Source organism: Bos mutus, chromosome 1 (genome assembly GCF_027580195.1).
Source record: "Bos mutus isolate GX-2022 chromosome 1, NWIPB_WYAK_1.1, whole genome shotgun sequence".
NCBI lineage: Eukaryota > Metazoa > Chordata > Mammalia > Artiodactyla > Bovidae > Bos > Bos mutus.
The window spans coordinates 52162331-52183250 of NC_091617.1; the positions used below are offsets into that span (position 1 = coordinate 52162331).

Here is a 20920-nt window from a genome sequence, read left to right on the forward strand (position 1 = left end):
TAGGGAAGTTTGTGTCAGTGTTCTGGTGGGTGGATCTGGATTTCTTCTCTCTGGAGTGCAATGAAGTGTCCAGTAATGAGTTTTGAGATGTCAGTGGATTTGGAGTGACTTTGGGCAGCCTGTATATTGAAGCTCAGGTCTATGTTCCTGTGTTGCTGGAGAATTTGCATGGTATGTCTTGCCTGGAACTTGTTGGGCCTTGGGTGGTGCTTGGTTTCAGTGTAGGTATGGAGGCGTTTGATGAGCTCCTATTGATTAATGTTCCCTGGAGTCAGGAGTTCTCTGGTATTCTCAGGATTTGGATTTAAGCCTCCTGCCTCTGGTTTTCAGTCTTATTTTTACAGTAGCCTCAAGACTTCTCCATCTATACAGCACTGATGATAAAACATCTAGGTTTATGATTAGTTTAATGATGAAAAGTTTCTCCACAACGAGGGACACCTGGAGAGGTACATAGAGTTACATGGAGAAGAGAAGAGGGGGGAGGGAGATAGAGGTGACCAGGAGGAGAAGAGGGGGAATGAAAAGGGGCGAGAGCAAGATAGCCAGTAATCACTTTCCTATGTGTTCTTCACAGTCTGGATCTCTCAGAGATGTTCATGGAGTTACACAGAGAAGGGAATAGGGAGGAAGGAGACAAAGGTGGCCAGGAGGATAAAAGTGGGAATCAAAAAGAGACAGACTGATCTAGCCAGTAATTAGTTCCCTAAGTGTTCTCCACCGTCTGGAACACACAAAGAGATTCACAGAGTTGGGTAGAGAAGAGAAGGGGGAGGCAGGAGATAGAGGCGACCTAGTGGAGAAAAAGGAGTGTCCAAAGAGGGAGAGAGCAGTCAAGCCAGTAATCTCACTCCCAAGTAAAAATGTATATGTATGAAGTTTGCTTTAAAAATATGGTCTTTTTTTCTTTTGCAAAGTAATAGGTTATAAAAAATGAAAATTAAAGGAGTATTCAGTTCAGTTCAGTTGCTCAGTCATGTCCAACTCTTTGCGACCCCATGAACCGCAGCACGCCAGGCCTCCCTGTCCATCACCATCTCCCAGAGTTCACTCAAACTCACGTCCATCGAGTTGGTGATGCCATCCAGCCATCTCATCCTCTGTCGTCCCCTCTTCCTCCTGCCCTTAATCCCTCCCAGCATCAGAGTCTTTTCCAATGAGTCAACTCTTTGCATGAGCTGGCCAAAGTACTGGAGTTTCAGCTTTAGCATCATTCCTTCCAAAAAACACCCAGGACTGATCTCCTTTAGAATGGACTGGCTAGATATCCTTGTAGTCCAAGGGACTCTCAAGAGTCTTCTCCAACACCACAGTTCAAAAGCATCAATTCTTCGGTGACCTGCCTCTTGAGAAACCTATATGCAGGTCAGGAAGCAACAGTTAGAACTGGACATGGAACAACAGACTGGTTCCAAATAGGAAAAGGAGTACGTCAAGGCTGTATATTGTCACCGTGCTTATTTAACTTCTATGCAGAATACATCATGAGAAACGCTGGGCTGGAAGAAGCACAAGCTGGAATCAAGATTGCCGGGAGAAATATCAATAACCTCCAATATGCAGGTGACACCACCCTTATGGCAGAAAGTGAAGAGGAACTAAAAAGTCTCTTGATGAAAGTGAAAGTGGAGAGTGAAAAAGTTGGCTCAAAGCTCAACATTCAGAAAATGAAGATCATGGCATCCGGTCCCATCACTTCATGGGAAATAGATGGGGAAACAGTGGAAACAGTGTCAGACTAGTTTTTGGGGCTCCAAAATCACTGCAGATGATGACTGCAGCCATGAAATTAAAAGACGCTTGCTCCTAGGAAGACAAGTTATGACCAACCTAGATAGCATATTGAAAAGGAGTATTAGAGGACTTAAATTTTTTATTTTATTTTATTTTAAACTTTACATAATTGTATTAGTTTTGCCAAATATCAAAATGAATCCATCACAGGTATACATGTGCTCCCCATCCTGAACCCTCCTCCCTCCTCCCTCCCCCCCCACCATCCCTCTGGGTCGTCCCAGTGCACTAGCCCCAAGCATCCAGTATAGTGCATTGAACCTGGACTGGCATCTCGTTTCATACATGATATTTTACATGTTTCAATGCCATTCTCCCAAATCTTCCCACCCTCTCCCTCTCCCACAGAGTCCATAAGACTGTTCCATACATCAGCGTCTCTTTTGCTGTCTCGTACACAGGGTTATTGTTATCATCTTTCTAAATTCCATATATATGCATTAGTATACTGTATTGGTGTTTTTCCTTCTGGCTTACTTCACTCTGTATAATAGGCTCCAGTTTCATCCACCTCATTAGAACTGATTCAAATGAATTCTTTTTAATGGCTGAGTAATACTCCATTGTGTATATGTACCACAGCTTTCTTATCCATTCATCTGCTGATGGACATCTAGGTTGCTTCCATGTCCTGGCTATTATAAACAGAGCTGTGATGAACATTGGGGTACACGTGTCTCTTTCCCTTCTGGTTTCCTCAGTGTGTATGCCCAGCAGTGGGATTGCTGGATCATAAGGCAGTTCTATTTCCAGTTTTTTAAGGAATCTCCACACTCTTCTCCATAGTGGCTGTACTAGTTTGCATTCCCACCAACAGTGTAAGAGGGTTTCCTTTCCTCCACACCCTCTCCAGCATTTATTATTTGTAGACTTTTGGATCGCAGCCATTCTGACTGGTGTGAAATGGTACCTCATCGTGGTCTTGATTTGCATTTCTTTTAAAAATGATAAAAGTAAAAATATATCTAGGACTTTCTCTGGTGGTGTTGTGGACAGTGTGGGGTCAGTTCATTTCAGTTAGTTCCTTAATCCAGCTTATACTTCTCAAGATCTATAGGCCCCTTCCTATGTAGTCAGTGCTAAGTGCAGGATTTTACTCTATTTCACCTGTCACTTCCAAAGCGGTTCCCTCTGTTTATTTTAGCTTCTTGTTTGCTGGCCTCTTCAGTGTCTAATTTCCACCCTGACACAAGGGGTCGCTGGTGGTCACTTTTTTAGGCTTACTTGTTCCGTTGTGCTGTGGGGAGGGAGGAACACTGCAAACAAGTATCACTGGTGTGTGTGGGGAGTGCTCCCAGTGTCCCGGCCACACTGGGTTTGCCCCTGCTCCTGGCGTGTGTGCTTTCCCAGTGTGTGCTACAGTGTTCAGGCACTAGGTTGCTCTGCTGGGAACTGTCTGAGGCGGGGCCTGGTTTGCATGCACTTCCCAGGTCTAAGCCTCTCAGGTTCAGGTTCTTGAGTACTCCACAAAGGCACAGACTTGGTTGGGCCTGCGTTTTGTGCCCTTCCCAGATCCAAGCAGCTCAGGTGACCAGGTGCTTGGTGAGCGCAGTTGCCCCCAGTCGGGGGCTGTGACTTATCTCCTCCCCTGTCCCTGCTGCTTGTTTTTCTGGGTGTACAGCTGGCATGCCTTCTCCGGTGTGCTGTATGTCTTTTCTGGAGACCTGATCTCTGGCTGTGACCCTCCCAGTGGATGTCGACCGTCCAGAATCCCAGGAAGTCTTGGTTAGCAATGAAGCCTGCTTGCAGTTTGGTAGATGATGCTTCTCTGGGGCCGTGATTGCCCCCTTCCAGCTCTGGCTGCTCTTGCCTGCCTGTCTCTGGTGGGGGATGGGCTGGTCCGCAGCCAGCTAGCTCTGCTCAGTCCTTTGTTCTGTGATGTCACAGAACACAGTCCTGGCGGTGTCTTAGGTTAGGGCTTTTCACAGAATAGCTATCCTACAGTCTGGGTTGCTATCTCTAGTTAGTTCCTTCAGATTGCCCTCAGGGCATTCATGCCTGGTCCTTAGCCTAAACAATGCAGCCTGCGCCTCCCTGTCCAGTCCCCACTTGCTAGTGGCCAATGCGAGCATCTGCCCTGCTTCTGAACGTTTATTTCTTATGAATTATTTATTTTATAGAAAAAGCAAGAGAATCCCAGAAAAACATCTATTTCTGCTTCATTGACTATGCTAAAGCCTTTGACTGTGTAGATCACAACAAACTGGAAAATTCTTGGAGATGGGAATACCAAACCACCTGACCTGCCCCCTGAGAAACTGTATGCAGGTCAAGAAACAACAGTTAGAACTGGACATGGAACAATAATAGACTGGTTCCAAATTGGGAAAGAAGTACATCAAGGGTGTATACTGTCACCCTGCTTATTTAGCATATGTGCAGAGTACATCATGAAAAATGGGTTGAATGAAGCATAAACTGGAATCAAAATTGCCAGGAGAAATATCAATAACCTCAGATATGCAGATGACACCACCCTTATGGCAGACAGCAAAGAGGAACTAAAGAGCCTCTTGATGAAAGTGAAAGAGGAGAGTGAAAAAGCTGGCTTAAAACTCAGCATTCAGAAAACTAAGATCATGGCATCCAGTCCCATTACTTCATGGCAAATAGATTAGGAAACAATGGAAACAGTGACAGACTTTATTTTCTTGGGCTCCAAAATCACTGCCCAAGGACAGTGACTGCAGACATGAAAATAAAAGACACTTGCTTCTTGGAAGCAAAGCTATGACAAATCTAGACTGCATATTGAAAAGCACAGACGGTACTTTACCGATAAAGGTTCATATAGTCAAAGCTATGGTTTTTCCAGTAGTCATGTATGGATTGGACCATAAAGACCATAAAGAAGGCTAAGCACCAAAGAACTGATGCTTTTGAACTCTGGTGTTGGAGAAGACACTTGAGAGTCCCTTGGACTGCAAAGAGATCAAACCAGTCCATCCTAAAAGAAATCAATGCTGAATATTCATTGGAAAGATTAATGCTGAAGCTGAAGTTCCAATACTCTGGCCAGCTGATGCGAAGAGCTGACTCATTGGAAAGACCATGATGCTGGGAAAGATTGAAGGCAGGAAGAGAAGGGGATGACAGAGGATGAGACAGTTGGATGGCATCACCAACTCAATGGATGTAAGTTTGAGCAAGCTCCAGGAGATGGTGAAGGACGGGGTAGCCTGGCATGCTTCAGTCCATGGGGTTGCAAAGAGTCGGACACAACTGAGCGACTGAACAATGACAACAAGGTGGTTTAAATAGTGAAAATTTACTTCTTATGATTCTGGAGGCTAGAAAGTCCAAGATCAAGTTGCTTGCAGATCCAGCGTCTGGTGAGGGCCCACTTCCTGATTTGTAGCTGGCTGTCTTCTCACTGTGTCCTTGCGTGGTGGAGAGCAGAGAGAGAAACAAGCTGTCTTCTTATAAGGATGCTATTCCCATCTGGGGGGCCCTCTCTCCCAATACTGTTTCATTGGGTATTAGGGTTTCAGCATATGAGTTCTGAAGGGATGCAAACATGCAGTCCATAGCAGAGAGGAGGATCCTGTCAAACTGCATTAGATGACTACAGGAAATAGCTTTCACAGAAACTAGTCTTTCTTTTCTTATCAGTCTCTGAGATAGTTCCTATGCCTTTGGGTTGTGGTGTGGATTGTGGTGGTGAAGAAGACTCTTGAAAGTCCCTTGGACTGCAAGCAGATTAAACCAGTCAATCCTAAAGGGAGTCAACCCTGAATATTTATTGAAATGACTGATCCTGAAGCTGAAGTTCCAATACTTTGGCCACCTGATGCAAAGAGCTGACTCATTAGAAAAGACCCTGATGCTGGGAAAGACTGAAGGCCAAAAGAGAAGAGGATGACAGAGGACAGGGTGATTGGATGGCATCATCAGCTCAGTGGACATGAGTTTGAGCAAACTCTTGCAAACAGTGGAGGATGGGGAAGCCTGGCATGCTGCAATCCACAGGGTCACAGGACTAAACAACAACATGCCATTAGGCACATTGTGGTATAAGTTGTCTGGCCTTCACACATTTCCAGTACTAGCTAGAGATTAGATATCTTGGGCGTATTAAGTTAATTCTTGTCCAACTTTCTCTAGCTTCCAAATTTGATGACATTTTTCTCTCTTCTGTTTTTCCGATTTATATCTTTCTCTTTTTAAAAAAAATTTTTCTTCCCTAAATTTTTATTGACCTAAGGAGGTAAAAAATAAAATTAGAAACATATGTTCAACTGCTGTTTTAACCCAGAAATCCCGGGGAGCTCACTTCTTGACTTCTAGACAGCAGGCATTTTCTTTTCATTTGTTGCTGAATTCCTGAAATGTATCCTGCATTTAGCTCTAGTTGCTCTGATAACTCAAATTATTCATATTATTGCATTCTGATCAGGTCCTGTGTTCATATGACTAAAAACCTAGAGTGTCGTGATTTATGGCAGATTCTTAAATTCAGCCATTCAGTTTACCCTAAGTTTGCTTTTTGTTCTTAGTAACACTCCATTGTAATGCAGATAGAAGGCTTCTATCAACAGTCTAGAAACAAGTTGAAATGAAAATGAATTATCTATACCTATCTCTACTCCATTTGCGTGGGAGAAGTGGAAAGATAATCAATTCATGGATATCTTTTTAAAATGAAAGCCACATTTCTTCCCTTCATGGTTGTGAAAAGTTGACCCATCTTTTGAACAAATTGAGCAATGATTTAAAATTCTTGGTTATACATTGCAGATTTAAATTAAGATTTCAGAATGCAGTTGTTAATTTGAAAATAATGACCTCATCAAATGCTATGCTTGTTTTGGCTTCACATTTGACTTATAGGTTGGTAACAAAAGAATTTTGTTAAAAAAATTCAGAATTTATGTTCACAATAAAAGCATATAGATGAAAATTAGCCTCTTTCTTCCATAAACTTCACCAGAGTCTAGTTTCCCCTCTTAGAGGCAAGAGGCCATATTAAATTTACTATTTATGTCTTGAAAAATGATCTGTGTGAATATAATCATGTATATAGTATGTGAGCTTTTCTATGCTAACAAGATCATAATATGTATGCTGTTGTATGCCTTATTTTAACTGTGTACTTCTGAAGATTATACCATATCAGCATATTTAGATCTCCCTTATCCTTTTATAATTTTTTTTGTAGAAATAGAATAAATACAGAGAAGTACACAAACATGCATGTAGTTAAGTGAATCAGCAGAGAACAAAAACCTATCAGGTAACCACCACCTGGCTAGCCAAGCAGTCAGACAGTACTAATCCTTCATGTTCCCTCCAAGTTACTACCATCTCTCTCCCTCAAAGGAAGCCTCTTCCAAATTTTTATGATATCCTTCTCTTTCCTTTTGTTTTAGTACCTAAGTATAAATCCTTAAACCTTATAATTTTGCGTGTTTAGAATTTTTTGCCTGGGTTAGAATATCTGACAATTTAAATCATGCAAATTTAGCAAGGATTTAAAATTCTTGATTCTACAGGAATTGTTTTGTGTCTGGCATATTTAGTCCTTTCTATTTGTCCCATTTATTTTATTTTTTATCCACACCCTCCCCCCGCCCAAGAGTTTCTTCTTTCTGGCTTTATCAAAAATTTATTACTCATTTTTTTTTCTTTACTACCTTGAAAGTTACAGAATTTGGTAACCAGTAAACTGATAAACCATAAAATTATGACATACATTTTTGGTTTTCAAATCCTTATATTCTTGGTATTTACCTTCTTCATGGGCAATGCAAGAACCTGAGGCTCCTTTTAGATATATCAACTCTTTAATCTCCTCTGATTAGCCCCTCTCTCTTGGGGCTTCCCTCATAGCTCAGTTGGTAAATTATCTGCCTGCAATGCAGTTGACCCGGCTTCGATTCCTGGGTCAGGGAGATCCCCTGGAGAAGGAGATGGCAACCCACTCCAGTATTCTTGCCTGGAGAATCCCATGGACAGAGGAGCCTGACAGGCTACAGTCCATGGGATTGCAAGAGTCGGACACAACTTAGTGACTAAGCCACCACCACCTAAACTTTTAAGCCATTATTGTTATGGTCTTTAGTTCTGCTTATATTTTGAACACTATCATCATTGTCATTATCATCATTATCAGTTTATTTGTTTAAATTCATGTTTTCATTGCTTTTCATTCCATTCTAAATCTGGGTCTCCTGGTACTATTTTCTGTCTGCTGTAAAGCATGTCTTTAGTATCTTTTTTGGCTACAAATTCTGATTTACTGATTAAAATTATTTATTTCATTCTTATTGAAATATTATTTTGCTAAACTACTAATTCTAGGATGGGAGTTATTTTCTTTTAATATTTTGAACATATTATTTTGTGTTTTCTGGTTCCTATTAACTCTATTAAAAGTTAGCTATCTGCCTAATTGTTGTTCCTTTAAAGGCAGTCTGCCTTTGTTACGTCCAGCTGCTTTAAAACTTTTTCTTTGGTTTTTAAAGTTTCACAGTTGGATCCCTGGTGTTTTTCTCTTTATTCTTTTTAGAATTGTTTTGGCTTCTAAGTTTGTATATTGATGTCTTTCATTTTGGGAAAAGTTTTATCCATTATTTCTTCAAATAATTCTTCTTGCCCATTCTTTTTCCCTCCCTAGAATTCCACTTATATGGTACCTTCTCACTGTATCCTCAGTTTCTTCCTTTCTAATCTCACTCTTTCATTTTTCTTTGCTTCATTTGGGATAGTTCTTTCAAGCCAATCCATATCCAGGCTACTAATTCCTTTTGGCTGTCTAAACGGGTATTAAATCAATTTATTAAATTGTCACTAATTTTGGTTATTATTTTCCAGTTCTTGTCATTTCTATTTATGGTTTTCAACCCTCTACCAAAATTCTCCATCTTGTCCTATCTCCTTAATCTAAGGACGTATGGTTATTTTAACATCTCTGTCTAAAAACTCTAGCCTTTAAGGTACTTGTGAGTTCTATTTGCTGTTTATTATCTTGTCTCTGAGTGCCTAGTTATTTTTTATTGTGTGCCAGAAACTATATTTGCAAAAATGTTGTAGAAATGATTTTCAGCTTGGGATAATATCTTCCTGTAAAGAAGATATGTGGGTGTTTTTTTTTTTTTGAAGTCATATGGGGATACCAGTACTCTGAAATAACCTTAATTTGATTTCTTCCACAGCATGTAGAAGAGTACAAATGCTACACAAGATGCGATGGTGATACTTCTTTTGAATGATGCTGAAGTATCTTCTGTGGTAAGTTGGGAGATAAACAATCAGATTTTAATATAGTCTGTGCTGGCTGTTTGTTTAATACTTCACTGTGTACCAGGTAGTATTAAAAGTGTTTTTGAATATCATTAAATAGTTCTTATAAAAATGATCCCAAGATGGATATTACTATTATCCCTATGTTATAGATGTAAAATTGGACAAAGAGGAGTTGGGTAATTTGGCCAATGATACATGGCTTTAAATGGAAAACCTGAGCTCTGAATCCAAGTAGTCTAATTCTAGAGTCTCTGATCCTAATCAATGTGATAGAAAACTATCTTTAGGGGAAAAAACTACTGGGTATTGTTAGTACCAATTTCTCTGAGCTCCTTTTACTCAGTTCCTGGATGCTGAATGTATTGAACCAAATGGCAAACACTATTAACAGAATTACTTGAGTTTTTCTAAGGGCAGGTTTTATGAATGGTCACTAGGCTAAGTTAAAGAAATTGATTTGGTAAGAAATAATGCTGTTGAGGTGAATTTAGAGCCTATACTACTATATTATTCTAGGAAATGACAAAATTAGGAATTTGTGCGGAAGGGAAGTTAGGACTCGGCCTCTTGACTTTGTTTAATGATTATAAATTTCAATTTAAAATGCATTATCTGTTATTTTGGCAGCAGTGCTGGTGTCTAGAAGAAAATCACAATAGGATTGTTATGTGGGTGAGGGGGCTCACTAAAGAGGTCTCGTTCTATGTAAACTCACTGCTATGGTTCAGAGTTGGGAGGAAGCAGAGTGAACAGTGGGTTAACTGTGTGGCCTCTGTAGACTCCTTTGCACTGAGACTAGATGGAAAAACTGCCTCTCAGAACTCAGAATCTTTGCTCGATTCATGTGTGGGATTTGTTTATTGTGTTTCTTTTCACAATGACTGCTCAGCCTGCTTCAGCATGAACAGTTGGCTTGGTACCCAGAGAGTGTTTGATTAGCTAAGTTAGGAAGCAAGATGCCATACACTATAGAGGAAATTTATCCTGGATAAATGTAGATCATTTAGTCAAATTGCTAGACTCTCAGCATGCTCTGGCTTCCCTGGGAGAAAATGCCATAGGCACTTTCTTAGAAACACAAGAAAACAAAACTTATTTTCAAGGAACCTGAAGAGCATGACCTAACATACGATCCAGGGCCAGCCAATATGACCTTAGAGGGACAGATGCAATAAGAAAATGACCACAGTGACACATGAAACTAATCCTACCAGGGCTTTTGAATCAGAACTCCTCCCAGTTGCAAGTGACAGAAACCAGATTTCAGCCTATCATAGCCATCAAGAGATGGGGAAGAGGAACAAATTATGGTCTTTGGGCTGACTACACTGCATATCAGTATATTTTTATGCTTATTTATTCGATGGACAGAGGACCAAAATACTTTCAGTAGGACTAAATGTACTTTGGAAGGCTCTGAACTTAAAGCGGGGAGAAAGAATTCATTGGCTCATAATACTGAGAATAATAAGCATGGGACTAAATTAAACCTGACTGGATCCAAAGGCTGAAAAAATACCACTGCTGCCCTTCACCATCCAACCTACCTTTGCTCTCTGCTCCTCTCTTTATGGGCTTATTAACTCCTGTTGCATATGTGCTTCTCCTGTGTTATTAGAGAAGAGGAACACATGTTTGTTTCTCTCTCTAGATTAGTCAGGCCTGGGACAAGTATTGCATTGGTTACCTACTGATGCATAACAAATAATCCCCCAACTCAGCAGCTTAAAACAACAAACATTTATCATCTCGCACAGTTTCTGAGAGTGAGAAATCTGGAAGCAGCTTGAAAGTGAAAGTCACTTAGTCATGTCTGACTCTATGACCCCATGGCCTATACAGTCCACGGAATTCTCCAGGTCAGAATACTGGAATGGGTAGCCCTTCCCTTCTGCAGGGGATCTTCCCAACCCAGGGATCGAACCCAGGTCTCCCACGTTGCAGGCAGATTCTTTACCAACTGAGCCACAATGGAAGCCCAGAAGCGGCTGAGCTGAATGTTTCTGGCTCCAGGTCTCCCATTGGATTGCAGATAAGATGTAAAATGTTGGCCAGGGCTGCAGTCATCTGAAAAAGCTGGAGAAATTGCTTCCAGGCTCATTCCTTTGGTTGCTGGTTGGGAGAGTCATTTGCTTGTCAAGTAGATCTCTCCACAGAGGCTTCTCATACAGCGTTGACAGCTGGCTTCCCCCAGAGTGAACAATCAGGGAGCAAGAGAAACCAAACTGGAGGACACAGTTCTTCTATAACCCAATTAGGAACATATCATTTCTGCAGTTTTCTATTGGTAAGACAGACCTGTGCCAGTCCAATGTAGGATACTAGAGTCTGATCTCTGAGGGTCATTCAAAGGCAGGCTCTCACAGTGGTCAAACTCTCTGATGGCCCCAGGATTTTTGCTTGCTGGTATACACACTCTGTAGAATTCCCTTTGAATGTGGACTAGGTCTGTAAACATGATTTGGTAGTCACAGCCTTGATTAGAATACACTCCCTGACAAAGTTGATTTTTCTTGATTTGCAGTTGATTTTGAGGTAACCAAGAGACAGAATTCGGAGTAGGCCTGACCCTAAGCAGTGAGTCCTTTAGCAGAGGTCAAGAAGCTATGTTCGTGCTGGCCTTGAAGCAGCAGACCACCCTGTGGTGGAGAGGACCCCGTGCCAGTGGATGGTGGGGGGGCCTCAGCACTACAGCTACAAGGAACCAGATTCCACTGACAGTCAGTGATCTTGTAAAATGACTACAGGCCTCAGATGAGATAGCAGCCCCGGCTGACAACCTTGACTGCAGCCGGGTGACACCCTGAGCACAAAATTCTGTTAAGCTATTGTGATTGTGAAATAATACAAGTGAGTTGTTCTAAGCTAGTAAATGTGTGGTATTTGTTATGCAGCCTAGGACCTAACACAGGTGCCTACCTGTGAAAGGCAAGGGCCAGATGGGTGTCACCTCTCTCAATCTCTCCTCATATTGTGAATTAGGAAGAAAATCCCCAAGGAGGGAAAGATGCTATTAGAGAAATGACACAATGGCAAGGACTGCTAGCAGAACAGATTAACTCTCAGAGTTTATTAGACTATTTCAAGCCTGGAGACTCTAGTCATTTGAAGGATATCCTTCAAACAATATCCTCCACTAACATCTAAAACATTGTTCTCAAATGTGATCTCTGTGCAACCTGAGGTGGAACTCTCTGGAGCGGTTTGTGAAAATGTAGCCCTCACTCCAGATTCAGTGAGTCAACCTCTGGGATGGGGAGCAGGGGAAGCATCTAGCTTAGGATTATGCATTATTTTTACTTATCATTTCACAGAGTTTTTTTCTTGGGAAGATTTTTGAAATCAGAAAACAGAAACGAATCATGGTAAAATCCTGACTTGCATTATAAATTTCATAGGAGAGCTTCCTATAACATGAAATATCAATCCAGCATTTAAAATCATCTGATAAATAAGGTACCTTTATATACTGTATTTTATTTCTCCATATTATTATTCTAATCTTCCCTTGATTGGACATGTAAATTGTTTCCATTTCTTCTCTGTAACAGAAATTTCTATCCATACATCTGTTATATCTATGATTATTATCTGTTCAGTCACTAAGTCATGTCTGACTCTTTGTGACCCCCATGGACTGCAGCATGCCAGGCTTCCCTGTCCATCATCAACTCCCAGAGCTTGCTCAAACTCATGTCCATTGAGTCCATGATGCCACCCAACAGTCTCATCCTCTGTCATCCCCTTCTCCTCCTGCCTTCAATTTTTCCCAGCATCAGGGTCTTTTCCAATGAGTCAGTTCTTGGCATCAGTGGTCAAAGATTGGAGTTTCAGCTTCAGCATCAGTCCTTCCAATGAATATTCAGGACTGATTTCCCTTAGGATTGACTGGTTTTATCTCCTTGTAGTCCAAGGGACTCTCAAGAGTCTTCTCCAACACCACAGTTCAAAAGCATCAATTCTTTGGCACTCAGCTTTCTTTATAGTCCAACTCTCACACCCATACATGACTACTGGAAAAACTATAGCTTTGACTAGACGGACCTTTGTCAGTAATGTCTCTACTTTTTGATATGCTGTCTAGGTTTGTCATAGCTTTTCTTCTAAGGAGAAAGTGTCTTTTCATTTCATGGCTTCAGTTACCATCTACAGTGATTTTGGAGCCCCAAAAAATAAAGTCTGTCACTGTTTCCCTTGTTTCCCCATCTATTTCTCATGAAGTGATGGGACCAGATGTCATGATCTTAGTTTTTTGAATGTTGAGTTTTTAAGCCATCTTTTTCACTCTCCTCTTTCAGTTTCATCAAGAGGCTGTTTAGTTCCTCTTCACTTTCTGGCATAAGGATGGTGTCATCTGCATATTTGAGGTTATTGATATTTCTTCCAGCAATCTTGATTCCAGCTTATGCTTCCTCCAGTTCAGCATTTTACATAAGGTACTATGCATATAACTTAAATAAGCAGTGTGACAATATACAGCCTTGAGGTACTCCTTTCCCAATTTGGAACCAGTCGATTGTTCCATGTCCGGTTCTAACTGTTGTTTCTTGACCTGCATACAGATTTCTCAGGAGGCAGGTTAGGTGGTCTGGTCTCTTCCAGAGAGATAGTGGTCCCATCTCTTCCAGAATTTTCCAGGTCAGGTGGTCTGGTCTCTTTCAGAGAGATGGTGGTCCCATCTCTTCCAGAATTTTCTACAGTTTGTTGTGATCCACACAAAGGCTTTTAGTGTAGTCAATGAAGCAGAAGTAGATGTTTTTCTGGAATTCTCTTGCTTTTTCTATGATCCAGTGGTTGTTAGCAATTTGATCTGTGGTTTCTCTGCCTTTTCTAAATCCAGCTTTAACATCTGGAAGTTTTTGGTTCATGTACTGTTGAAGCCTAGCTTGGAGAATTTTGAGCATTACTGATTATTATAATAGAATCCTAATGGGGTTCTGGGGCAAAGCTTATAGTAGGTGCCCACTAGGATGTGTGCTCAGCTCACATCTACTCCCTCAGGGGCTCTGGCTGTGTCTTCATTCTCAGTCATTGTGCCTTATCATTCTGACCCAGGAATAGAACACCCAGATTCAGTAGAGTACCCAAATGATTTGGAAATCTGACAGAGGTGGAAAAGTAGGGGTCATCTCAAGTAGGGACCTGGTGCAGTGACCTCAGGCTTCTGCAGCTGGGTTTTGACATCTCACTGCTCCTACTCCTGTCCTTCCTGAAGCTGGTTTGTGCAGCCCTTGTTTGATTCACGTGAGCAACTTTAACTCCTTCCCTTCAAAACCATGTTTTGCTTGTTATCCTGGGTTCCTTTCTATTGCTACCAAAAACAAAACCCCCAACTGATCCTGTTGGTGGGTTGCATACAACAGACATCTAGAGAAAGGTAGTATTTGGAATTAGCCATGGGCCCTTACTGGGATAAAAGGCAGGGAAGCTCCCTTCTATGATCTGGGACAGAGATGTGAAACCTCATGATAAGAGGTTGCCAAATATTTCACTAACCTCTCCCACTCAGGCAACTGGGCATCTCCTTGGGGGCACTGCTGAGTGTGTGGGTAGCTGTTGCCAAAATTAAGAGTGGAGGCTGATGAAGCACGCTGACTGCTCAAATTGTGTTCCTGGCTCTGGTCCAAGATCAGAGGCATTAGGTGGAAGCGAAACGATTCAAATGTAGGCAATCTCACTGTCTAGCCTTAGTTCTTAACCACTTCTCTATGTGTGTGTGCCCCTGCCAAAGCAGCCAAGTTGTCTTCATATGAGAAGAAGCTAATGCCAGCTGCCCCCACGGTGCAGTTGCCTGAGTTGACAAACAGAAACACAAGACTCCCAGTTCAATCTGAATTGCAGATAATCAGTAAATGACTTGTTTTAGTATTAGTGAGGGTTCCCAGGTGGCGCTAGTGGTAAAGAATCCACCTGCCAATGCAGGAGAGGTATGAGACACACAAGTTTGATCCCTGGATTAGTAAGCTCCCCTGGAGGGAAAAATGGCAACCCACTGCAATATTCTTGCCTAGAGAATCCTGTGGACAGCAGAGCCTGATGGGCTACAGTCCACGGGGTCACAAAGAGTCGGATATGACTGAGCGACTGAGCATGAGTATGATTATGTCCCAGACATACTTGTACTAAAATATTATTAGTCGTTTATCTGAATTCAAGTTTAACTGGGTGTCCTATGTTATATCTGGCAACCCTACACGGCTCAACATCTTATCTCTCTTTTCACCATTGTTCTCTGAGTAACAAAGTAATTTAAATTCAGCACATACATGCCTTAGAGGATACAGTGAAGAAAACATTCTCAGAGGAGATTTAAGAAATTCAGATCTGCTGAAATCATTGCAGCAGTCCTCACCAGGTAGTCTGTATTCAATGAGCTAGCCTATGCAGCCAGCTTTAATTTCAAGTTTGATGGCCTGGTGAGTGCAAACCATTTCTGAGTACTGTCCTACACTAGGTAACATTGAGTGCCTTCCTCTTTATCATTCTCAGGTTTTCTTTGCTGTCAAAGTCTACAAAAACTAAAAAGAAAAAAAAATTAGTTTGAATATGCATGTGTCTGGCCTACCTACCTCTCATTTTGTTCTGCTGTTGGAGCTCAGAAAAATCTTCTTTCCTAAGAAACAGATTGCTGAGCCAGGCTGCAGAGTCCTTTAAAAATGCACATTGGCAACTGTTTTTGTAGGCTCAGACTGCGGAGAAGATGCAATGAAAATGAGATCCCTAAGCTCAGCAGAGTTAAGAATCACGCTGAAGCCAAGTGTTTGCAGCCCAGGTGGGTGTGGTCAGAGATCCAAAGGCAGTGCAGTAATCAGGGCTCAGGAAATATCAGACAAGCAGAAATCTTTGGCTCAAATCAAACATGAAATTTTTAGGAATTAAATTGATGATCCAGCCCTTACAGTCTAGTTTTTGTTTTTTGGAGTTTTTTGTTTGTTTTTTACTTTTTTTTTTGAAATTCAATTGTTATCAATGTTTGCAATGACTAAACTAGGGAACTAGATGAGAATAAAGTCTGACTGTCTACATGTATGGGCTTCCGTGGTGGGTCAGCAGTAAATAATCTGCCTGTCAGTGCCGGAGACAGTTTCAACTCCTGGGTCAGCAAGATTCCCTGGAGAAGGAAATGGCAACCCATTCCAGTGTTCTTGCCTGGGAAATCCCATGAACAAAGGAGCCTGGCAGGCTACAATACAGTCCATGGGGTCGCAGAGTTAGATACAACTTAGCGACTAAACAACAACAATCCACATGCACATCTTTCAAGCCTTTGAAAATATCTCAGGATGTGATATTGCTTTTGATCACCTGTTTTGAAGGTACAGGGTATGCAGCTAGTTACCATTTGGCTTTCCTACTCTAGGTGGCCTTTACAAGTAAGAGGTCAAAGAGCTGATGTCAAAGATAGATATTTCTGGAAAATGTGATAATTATAGACACCCCAGGGACTAGTGTGAGTGAACTTATCCACAGACAGCCTTTCTGGGAAAATAGCATCCATTTCAAGTATTTACAACAGAGAGTATTTAATCCCTGAAACCAGGTGGTAGAAAAGTAGGGAAATCAAATAGAAGAGAGTGAGGAACTTAGGAAACAGGAGGACGCTACCTCTATGATGAAAGGAATTGATGCTGTGGGATCCCGGGAATGAGGTCACCTTGTGGAATCTGGAACCTTGGCAGGTCTGCCCAGTGGGAGCATGACCTATGGAAAGGATGGAGCTGGAGCCAGAAAAGCTGCCCAGCACATCAGTCTTTGCTCAGGTGGTGATTCTCATATGCTGTTCAAATGTTGTTTACTGGCAGGTGAGCCTCTACTCGTTTCTGTGTTTCTGTAGCTAGAAATTCTTCTGTGGAGGCTTCTGGATTCAATAGACACTGGCAAATTCAGGCAGAGAGATAGAGGGAGATACCAACCAACACTGCTAAGAGGGTTTTCCAAAACGAGGCATCCTTGCCCGTGTCCTCATCTGTGTAGGTGGTGAGTTCCAGGCCCAGCATGATTCACTATGGGATGATGGTTCTGCTTCTTCTCATATGGGCCTCCAGTCCCTACTCTTCAAAGATTGGCTACCACTCTCTTTGAGAAATATAAATTCTCTCATCTATCCGCATCTTGAGCAAACCTGTCTTCTGGTAATTCCTCCTTGTCTCACCTCTGCCCCCTCTAATCTTTCTCTAGACCCTAGCCCTTCCATGGATGCACCGTCACCCCTTCCTTCCCTCTTTTCCCAGGCCCACAAACACACTGAACAACATTCCTTGATCCCATTGTTCTCTTCACTTATGATCCTAGTTCCCAACTACCTTTTCATTCCAAGTTGTTTCTGGAACCGTATCTATTTGCTGCCCCTTCTGTCTGCATGCTGACTAAAGCTCTGTGAACCAGACTTCTCCCCCTAAACAGGTGCTGCATCCAGGAGTAGTAATAGCTTTGACAAAGCCGATGCTTATTAAAATCAGTGATTCTCAGCTCTATAGTTAAAGGAACAGTAAAGTTTTGTTTCTAATCTGTCATGGACAAATTCATTGGGAAGATGTAATAAAAATGAATTTCTAGAAAAATGAAATTCAAAAGAACATAAAATGTAAGCCTCGATTTTTTATTATTACATACAATAGGCATAAAGATTTTGATACCAATTTGACAGAGTAATTTTAAATACTTATTCTGTATTCCTATACTTTTGGTGTTATGAACCAGTAATAAACAGCTCACTGACTGGCACCAGCCTGCAGACCCCCCCTACTCTGAGTAGCTCTGCTTTAGCTGATATTCCCCTTCAAATTCTGTTTCAGTCTATGGTCCTAAAGAAATGCTTTACTACCAGCAGCACACACTGCATAAAGTATGGATAGAAGAGAAGACTTTTTAGTCTAAGTCACAGCATAGGCTATGGTCATTCTTTCTTGCTGCTTATCCCTAAGCCAGAGCTGATACTCATGCCTTCTTTTTGCTATTACTCATTCTGTGGTCTTACCTTGAGCCCACCTCTGTACTATTTCCCCAGCATGGTAGCCTGAACCTTGATTCTTGAGCTGTTTCAGTTCTTGGTGCTCTTCCCTATAGATAGTCCCCCATTAACCTCACCCACAGCATATCAAAAAAAGAAAGGGATCCACTAAGTTCCTATCATATTCCTCCTAGTTGTACAGCAATAATTGCAAATTGTCTTATTAGTCATGGTCAATCGGCCCAGCCAAGACAGTATCCCACTTTTATGCTATTTTTTTTTTTTTGGCATGAAGAGCTCAAATGACCAGTTTTAGCTTCCAATTCAGAAGAACCAAACTGTGTCCCATGGTAAAAGTCTTCCCTTAAGTTTAAAAGAAAGGATGAATGGACATTAAAGGGACAGTGAGTTAAAAATGGGAAAGTGGGTTAGTCAGCTATCATTTTTAGACACTATATGGTTCTTAGATCCACATCTTGTAACTATGAGGAGACAGTGCCTTATTCAGCATGCAGTTCAGAGCCTAACCAGTACTCTGCCAAGTAGCTATGTCAAGTAACTTCCAAGGTGGAAGAAGCCCTGTGAGATTGCCGAGCTAGATTCTTAGAGACCACTCCACTGTGTTAAAAGGTTAACAACTTCATTGATAGGGAGCATAAAATGGGGAGTTACATTTGAATTAGACCCTGGCCTTTGTTTCTGATCAAGGAACTCCCTTCACAGCCAATTTAGGTGGGGTAAAAAAATGGCACATGGAGTGTTCCGGAAGTCCTCAGTGGCAATCTGCAGTGGCAGTCAGCTGTAGCATAGCCTGGTTCGCTTTGATGCAGGAAAGGAACAGAGAGAAAGAACCTCTCTCCCTGAAGCCACAGCTGCCTTATTTGGGTTCCATGCGAATGCTCACCAGATAGGGTTCACCACAGAAGAGGCTCTCAGTTACATGAATAAGTAACGATGGAATCAGGTTAACTTGGCCTCTTTTTTCACACTTGCTCAGTAGACTCCTGATCAACCTCATGCTCTGGATCCATTCCTAATGTTCTGTATTCTCATCATTTCCTCAGTCTTCCAATCAGCCTTTTTCCATCACCTTGACCAACAAGTCCAAAACATGATACAGAGCCTGGCCTAAAGCCTCATCTTCGTTCAGCCAAAGCTATACTATACTATACCAAAGCTATACTACTCAATGCCCTACAGAACTGGAGATTTCCCTTACTCCCTTGTCCTTCAGGCTTACCTGTCAGAGTCTCTAGGCCTATAGAGCCTACTCACAGGGGACAACAGTTCTTCTCCTGCAAAACCATTCTTGGTGTGTGTATGCATACTTGGTTGCTTCAGTTATAATTGATTCTTTGCCACCCTCTGGACTGTAGCCTACCAGGCTCCTCTGTCCACGGGATTCTCTAGGCAAGAATACTGGAGTGAGTTGCCATGCTCTGCTCCAGGGGATCTTCCCAACTCAGGGATCACGCAAACCCACGTTTCTTATGTCTCCAGCATTGGCAGGCAGGTTCTTTATTGCTAGGGCCACCTAGGAAGCCAACCATCCTTGGTACTCAACAGCTTGTTAAGTGAACCCCCTTTGAGGCCTTAAGCCCTGGTTGAGGATGAAACAACAGTGTGGTAGGCTCTGTGGGCATGTAAACAATCTGCTTGTACAATTTATTTGGTCTTTCAGAGCTTGATGGAATTCTGGAAGGTGTACTCAGCTTTGTTTTTACATTGTGGTAGATATTGGATCTCTGATCTGTACAGTCTAAAACTCAAGTATCTTCTTCAGAAACTCTGTGTTATCTGATCCTCCTAGACACAATTTGTGAAAGAAAAATCCCTTGCTAAAGGAACAAAGCCTTTCTTCAAAACCTAGGAGCTTTTATTGCAGTTCTCTCACTAGGAATTGCCACAGGCATCATTTAATATCCAGATCTGTCTCCGTCATCACATTACCTGGTCAGCTTGGTCTGTGAGGGACCAGTATACTCATGTGCCCAGATGAGTCAAATGCATGTACTCTGTATTTTAAAAGTCTAAAGACCAACATAAAGCTTCTATATTGTCCCGTCTTTACTCTTAACTCTACACTTTACTTTACTCTACTCTTAACTTTACTCTTTATTCTTACTCCTAAATTTAACAATAAACTTATGACGTGGAAGTACATATAATTACGTCATGATGTGTCCAATGTATTCTTTCTATAAATATTCACGTCCTTGTTGTATCATACACTGTGAAGTTACTTTACTGTTTTATAAACTTATTTTTAAAGGTTTCTTGAAAACAAGTATCTACTCCTTTTGTTTGAAAGAAATAAGGAGAAACAGGAACCCTAGAGAGTAAAATTAGCCAGGCAAACTCTTTCTAGTTGTTTAACAGAAAACTTCCGTTATTTGCAAGATAAAGCTTCAGCTGAGAATCAGTATTTTCCTTATAATGTTGACTCTAAAAAGAAACAGGAATTTTAAGGTTAATGTGGTTCTGCTAATAGAAATCTATTCCTATAAAAAAAACTGAAGGCACATTAAACTTACTACAAAGTTCCAGTGGCTCATAACTAATGTTTGTTTTGGCTTCAAGATTAAAAGTGGTTTTGTTACCATTAGCAAGAAAATGCATATTTCTAACTTTACTCTGCTAAGACATAATACAAATTCTTTTAGTATTTTGATGTAGGGAGAACAGACTTTTTTCTCTTTATGTAGACAGCAATGGAACCTGCTTCCTGTGTCAGCAGCTCTTCATCAGGTAAAAAAAAGTTATTTTGTGTCACTTTGGATGTTCAGAGACATTTGAAGACCTAACTAACAGCAACTTAAACTTAATTAACAGGAACTCTAAAGATAGAAAATCCATAACAGGCACCTATAAGGACTTAAAAATACTATTTCAAACCCAGATCCTTTCCATCCTCCTGCTCTATTATTCTTA

At 41.3% G+C, this 20920-nt stretch overlaps 1 protein-coding gene across 2 annotated transcripts in view; it reads left to right on the plus strand.

Moving 5' to 3' along the window:
- Positions 1 to 20920, plus strand: part of HHLA2 (HHLA2 member of B7 family) — a 154205-nt gene that overhangs the window by 103400 nt on the left and 29885 nt on the right. For both annotated transcript variants that reach the window (XM_070368845.1, XM_070368839.1), the window contains exon 4: positions 8949 to 9024. The gene's annotated coding sequence lies outside the window, so the exon portion shown is untranslated. The remainder of the gene's footprint in view (positions 1 to 8948; positions 9025 to 20920) is intronic.